A 6,707-nucleotide genomic window follows, 5' to 3' on the forward strand; every position below is an offset into this window, starting at 1 on the left:
CCCCACTACCTCGTCGATGCACCGCATAGCCTCGCTATCATTATAATTTCTATATTTATCTTATATTTATGTATGTATAACACTAATAATGATTTAACTAATCATTCTTTTAATTTTTAGCAAAAAAATTGAACATGAAATAATGTTAAAAATTGCTTTAGGGTCTGTTTGTTTGGGTGGAAAAGGTTTTCTGGAAAACATTTTCCATATTTTCCGTTGTTTGGTTGTCAATTAATCTGGAAAAATAATTTCTCACAGAAAATAAGTTACAACGATGGGAGGAAAATAACTTCCTTATCTATCATTGTGAAGTTATTTTCCTTTTGTAAAAGCAGTTTTCTTTTCACAGCATCCAGCAAGGAACCATCGATAAAAGACCAATCTCTTCTTCGGCAATGATAACAGACCATCTCTAGCGACATCTCATCAGCAAACAAATCCCTTCTTCGCCGGCGGCATCTCCAACTCCGGCAAAGACCCACTTTCGAAGGTAAGCTATTCTGGCATCTCTCTCTCTCTCTCTCTCTCTCTCTCTCTCTCTCTCTCTCTCTCTCTCATTTTTTTCCTTTAAAAGCGGCCAATATCAACGGCTCATCCCCACTCTGGCAGCGACATCTCATTCTCATTCCTACAATAGCATTTCCAACAAGGGTAAAGACTCCTTAAGTATTTCCAGAGGTATGATGGTCTCTTATTAGTTTTTTTTCCTCCCTATTCCTTCGAAAATTGTCTAGAACTACTGGTGTAGATTCTTGAAGTTGGATTTGAATGAACCTTTATGGGTTGCTTATGTTTTAGTTTGTTCTTACCTGATTAGGGTTAAATCTGATTTGATTGATGCTAATGAATTAATTTGGCTGCTAAGTTTTGGGGGCTTTATGATTCTTGAAATCAGAATTCGGGTAGGGTAGTGTAGTGATTTTCTTACAATCTGGTGAGACCATTTGTAAATAGTTGACAAAATCTGATTAGGGAGGAAAACAGTTTGCTTGTGTTCTTCCCAGAGAGCAGTAAACTTTTTATAAAAAAAATTCCACGTCTCTTCTATAGTTTTCAATATCCACAACTTATATTCTTGCAATAAGATGTAGGCATTAAACAACCAATAGAATATCATTATAGTTGCTAGGATGTCACCACATATAAGTAAGAATTAACACATGAAAAACCAGTTTGAGAAAATCATATTGATGCACCACCTGTTTTACTCATTGATGCTTCTAGTGAAAATGTAATGATTTCTTATTGAAGAAGCTTTTAGTTATTTAGCTAACTAGGAAATTATGCCCAATATCAGATTTGTAACTTTTTGCCCAATAAGGATATGACTTAGTGTTTTAGGATATGTTTCCCCTCAACAGTTTAATAATGTGTTTCAAAATGTTTTGGATACATTGATGTTAAAATTTCATAGATGAGCACTGCAATCAATATGTTCTAGGAGTCTTAGTTTTCCATGATATTCTGGATGACGAATCACTGTTTTCTGAACTAATCGAACATCATCTCATGATTGCAAGATTATAGTTATCCTTTTCTTTCCAGAAAGGTTAATCATTTTTGTCTTTCATTCCTTTGAGTGCCAAGAGGGTAATATTTGCAACAATATGGCTAATCAATATTTAGAGTTTGCAGCATTCTGGGAGCAATGAAGACATTGAAAAGATGTCTCAACAACTTGGAGAAGTGGCACCTGCTTTGAGAAAAATTAGTGCAAACAAGCTTGATATCTACCAACTACATGATGAGATTATGAAGATAGAAGGTTACAACGAAGAATTTCTGGACTTGGTATTCGATCATTTGGTGCAAAATGAGAAGCTAGGAAAAGCATTTATGGTGAAGAGTCAAAGACTTTGTTTGTTTCTCTCGAGAGGTTCAAGAAAGATTGGGGCGTCGAATAAAGTACGTGAACTGAATTATGCAATTGCCTTGTCAGAATAATTGTTTCTTGTATGGCCTATGAGTTATAATATGTGAGGACTCGCAAATTTATCTATTTTAAACTCCTATTATTAGCTTATTTAAATATTTAATTGCCCGTTTGCCCCGAATATTTCATTTCAATCTTTTTAGATCCAATTACATGGAGCTATGGCTTACGTGTATTTTTAAAATGACTTGTTACAAAAATTTAATTTTTGAAAGTTCATTTAGTGAGAATAGTGAATGCGCGTTTGGAGACAATAATCGATTCGAGAGGACAATGAGCTTGGAAAATTGGAGTCTTATACATTAGCCTTAAAATAGGCATTTTTATGCCTAAGTACTCAAGTATTAGTTAGTTATACTATTGTTATAAGAATTTCTTGGAAGTTTCACTGTAACGCGTGCAAATCGAAAGTTCGCGTATATCGAGCTGGAGCGGTTAATTAGAGATTTAAGGAATTTATTCTTGACTATTAAGAGTGAATAATTATAATGTTTAAGAAAGTGCATTGGAGGTTTAGTGCACAAGTGAAACGAACCCGAGAGGAATCGAGCACAAAACGTGCGCAAACGCGCACTATTCCTAGTTGACTTTTGAAACATTCTTGTCCACAAACTTATAAGTTTCACAAGGAAGCTTCTTCATCAGAAACGTCACTTCCTTTCTTCCTTATAGCAGCCGAGCTTCACCAAGAAGAAGAAGAACAAAACCCATCATCATTCCACTTCAAATCTTGCACCTTTTCTCTCCAAAATTTACACACAACTTGCAAATCACTTAGAGATCAACCTAAGCTAGGAAAAGGGCTTGCTTCTCACGGTTTTCTTTAGCTTCCAAGGACCGAAATTTTCTGTTTTAGTCATCTACAAAGGTAAACAACGATTAACCTCTTAAATCTTGATTTATAGAAGTTATCTTGCACTTGTGAGCTTATAGATTCACATGGGTAGCTTTATATTGTTGGAAATCTTGTGAGTGGGCTCAATGAAATCCCACAATGGCTTGATGAACTGATTTGATGAGATTTGATGTTATTTATGTTGGATTAGTGCTTAATCTAGTGAAAATAAGTTGTATTGTGGAAGAAAGCTCAAAGGAAATGAAAAGGAAATTTTACCGTTTCTGCCCATGCTATTGCCGTGCACTTTGGTGCACTTTTTTGTGGTCCAATTGACTTTTTTTTGATATATATGTGTAATATAAGTTGTGTGGAAAGTTTTCACAAAAAATTACGTAATTTGGATGATCAAATGTTGAGATTTCGAAATTTTACCAAAACTGGAATTATGTCCTGTATTGCTCTGGCAGTGATTTTGTTTCGGCCATAACACTTTGCTCCGACGTCAAAATTGAGTTCCATTTGTGGCACTAGAAACTAGACATTTCCACTTTTCTAACGGTATAAAATGCATGCCCTGATTCCACCTGAGTGAGCCGTACCAACCTTGTAAAGTTGCCTGTTCTGTTTCTCGTCTGTACTAGAAGCCTTGTTTTGAGCTGCGACTTGATACTCAAATATGAGCTAGTTGTAGACAGAATTTTAAAACGATTCCTTCTGTGAATGTAGTTTTCAACGCCACCAACCACGCATAATTCTGAGTTGAATTGAGTGAGTTGTGGTCGAATTTCAAAGCTGTCTTCGTCAAAGAAAACCCTAATTCTGGACTGATTTATAGCTAATCTTGATTTGGGACTTGTTATTCGAAATCCTTGGTGTTAATCACCTACCAAACGTATTTTGGATGTTTCCTAGACTTTGTCTTCATAAATGAATCATGTTCGAGGAATTTTCATTGGCCAAATGTTTGAGAAAAGAAAAACGAAAGTGCAAGGCAGATTTGCCTTAGCAAATTGTGAAAATTTAATGGTTTTGTTAACCGACTTCCCGAATGAATTTTTGCATGAAATTTGACAGAGGAATAGTCCTTATATGGTAGTGTAATCATACCAAATTTGGTGCCATTTCGCATCCATTTCAATACTCAACCAAAGTCTCAAAATTCACCTTTTAAATCTGGAAAATCCTTGTTTAAGGAGGAAATTTCAGTAAATTTGAGCCGCCATATCTTGGTGCTCAAAACTCTTATTCTTGTTCTGCTTGTTTTCTTTTAAACTTTTATTGTAACTCTAATTGATTTCCAAATTTCAGAGGTTAGTTCGCATTGTTTGAATTTTCCCGAATTTCCAAACTTTGCCAAAAATTAACCCAAATCTGTCTTGGTATTCCAAAACAGCATTTTGAACCCAAAATTTGAATGTCTTCAATTTGGAATCATGGAAAAGTGCCTTCTAAGAACTTTTAGTACTCTGGACGTAGTTTCCAACGGAACCAAGTTTTCCAATTTGGACTTACAGGGAGTGAGATACGATTTTTCAAAGATCACTCGACAAATCTAAAATTTCCGAACTTAAAGGAAATTGAAGGTTGCGAACTCTCTATTTTCTTCGATATTGCTAGACCGTTTTACACCTGATTTCAAAGATGAAAATCAGATTTCTCTTGTGTTTTAAAACCCCATTTTTGAGTCTCGATTTACGAGTAATTAAGGCTCTCTTTTACGACATTTTCTTAATATTGTACAAGAGTACAATCTTTCTTGTAACAAGGGGGTTTATAAATAACAGTGTGTAATAGTCAATTACTATTTGCTCAGGTGCTCAAGGAGACCTTCAAGAGGATCTCGAGGGGAACACCTAAAGGCTTGTTTACACACTCACTCCCTTGTTTCGATTGGTGAGTGTCAAGTGCATGAATTTGTTGCTAAGTGGTTAACTGTTTCTTATCCGTTATGTGAATTGGTAATTTTCAGACGAGTGTGTACGTTACCACACTCGTTCTCTTTCGAACGAAATTATATTCATATTTTACTATGTGAATTCATATTCGACTTGTACATAGTAATGTGGATGTGATTCGTATTTGTGATTCGTATATGTGATTCGTATATGTGATTCCCATTTGGAATAGTCGATTTGAGCGTTGCTTATCGACCACTGAATGATTGTAAGTACCACACCGATTCAGGTGGGAGGTACCTCTCGAGTCGTCTCAGTATCCTAAACCATGCTAAGTCGATTGGAGCGATGCCTCATCGACCACTGAACAATTGTAAGTACCACACCGATTTGGTGGGAGGTACCTCTCGAGTTGTCTCAGTACCCTAAACCTCTGAACGATAGCAAGTACCACACCGATTCGGGTGGGAGACACCTCTCGAATCGTCTCAGAATCATTAAGCATTCTAAGTCGATTGGAGCGGTGTCTCATCGATCTCTGAACGATAGCAAGTACCACACGGATTTGGTGGGAGGTACCTCTCGAATCCTCTCAGACCATAAGCTGAGCGATAGTAAGTACCATACCGATTTGGGTGGGAAGTGCCTCTCGAATCGTCTTAGAAACATAAATGGAATACGTAAAGTGCTATGAATTTAATTATCTACCCGGGTGACGGGGTGTCGTCACGAGAAGGTATTAAATTGAACTTGGAGCAAAGTAAACAAAGATTTAGCTCCTGAGAGCTCCTACATCCTACTCAAGGGGGTTTATTATAAATTGTGAATTTCTTGAATGTTATAGTTGTCACTATTGTGTAAGTGCTATTGCTATTGAATTACTTGCCTTGCATGTTTTCTTGGCCTCACGAGCGTCCGCTCACCCCGTTAGATTTGTTTTTCCTTAACAGGAGCTGAAATGGGAGGAATTCTGGAGAAACTTACTTGATGCTTCACTTGATTAGAATTGTGAATGTATTTGTTTAGAATTTGATTTTGGAAGCTGTATATTTTGGGAATGTAAAGTAATTGGGTAGATTATGATGTAAGACTTGAACGTTTATTGAAGAATTGACCTTCCTTTATCTCTTCGATTTTTAGTATTTGGTTATTATTGAGTGTAAATTGAATTAGTACCGAGTCCTGGCGAGAATTAGGCAGGCGTTCCGCCGATAACCTTGGGTTTGCCCTTGGGAGAAGTAGGGGGGTCACATAATAGGTTGTGCTTCACGAGTGGACTTGATGCTTCTCTCACGTATTAAGATATTTATTTTTCCTGTTGTGTTTCAGCACCATTGAACCTTGGAGGTGATCTAGAAGTGGAAAAAAGAAGGGCTGACTAAGTACCTTGCCACTTGCCATGGCCTTGGGAATTTGTAGGTGCAGGCCAACTGGATTTGTTCAAAGCTCTGGTCACACTAAGTTTTTTCCTGTAAAACGTTCACATGAACATTGGTGACGTGTTGTATAGATGTTTTCTTTTGTAACCATGATTTACTACCTGGGCAACTGATATTTTTGGGACCATTTTCCATTTGGAGATGTGATTTTCGTTTTTGTTGAGCAATATTTTATATTTTGGCTTATATTTGCCTCTGTATGTATTGAATTGTTCCAGATTTTTTATCCAATTGAGGTTGACGACATTTAAAGCAGGGATTTGAGTCACTCTATGCTTGATTAGGGTGCTTGTATGTACTAATGGTTCTAATTCTGTACCATGAATAAGGTTTTTGATTTTGGAGCTGAAATCTTGGTTTATATTCCAATATAAGATTCTCTGCATTTAGGTTCTTCTCCCTTTTATCACTTTTTATATTCCAATATAGGATTCTCTGCATTTAGGTTCTTTTCCCTTTTCAAAGGAACAACATAATGACATGATACTATACCAATAAAGAATACTGTTCAGCTAGGTTTTCGTTTGATTTTTAACTCTTCTTTCCTAGCCAATTCATTAGTATCATTAATAATTCCATCTAAGAATTCATGGTGTAATATG

At 36.3% G+C, this 6,707-nt stretch overlaps 1 long non-coding RNA gene across 5 annotated transcripts; it reads left to right on the forward strand.

Annotated features, from left to right (window-relative positions):
- Window positions 1-264: 264 nt before the first annotated feature.
- LOC113743373 (uncharacterized) lies at window positions 265-6,364 on the forward strand. 5 transcript variants are annotated; one of them, XR_011814108.1, is made up of 4 exons: window positions 272-678; window positions 1,636-1,905; window positions 4,585-4,664; window positions 5,996-6,364. It is a non-coding gene; the product is annotated as an uncharacterized lncRNA (long non-coding RNA). The 5 variants fall into 5 exon arrangements; XR_011814109.1 differs by lacking the exon at window positions 5,996-6,364 and adding an exon at window positions 5,617-5,902; XR_011814110.1 differs by lacking the exons at window positions 4,585-4,664; window positions 5,996-6,364 and adding an exon at window positions 5,617-5,892 and having other exon boundaries at window positions 277-678.
- Window positions 6,365-6,707: the final 343 nt, after the last annotated feature.

The sequence above is a fragment of the Coffea arabica genome, chromosome 5e (assembly GCF_036785885.1).
Source record: "Coffea arabica cultivar ET-39 chromosome 5e, Coffea Arabica ET-39 HiFi, whole genome shotgun sequence".
In the NCBI taxonomy this organism is placed as follows: Eukaryota; Viridiplantae; Streptophyta; class Magnoliopsida; order Gentianales; family Rubiaceae; genus Coffea; species Coffea arabica.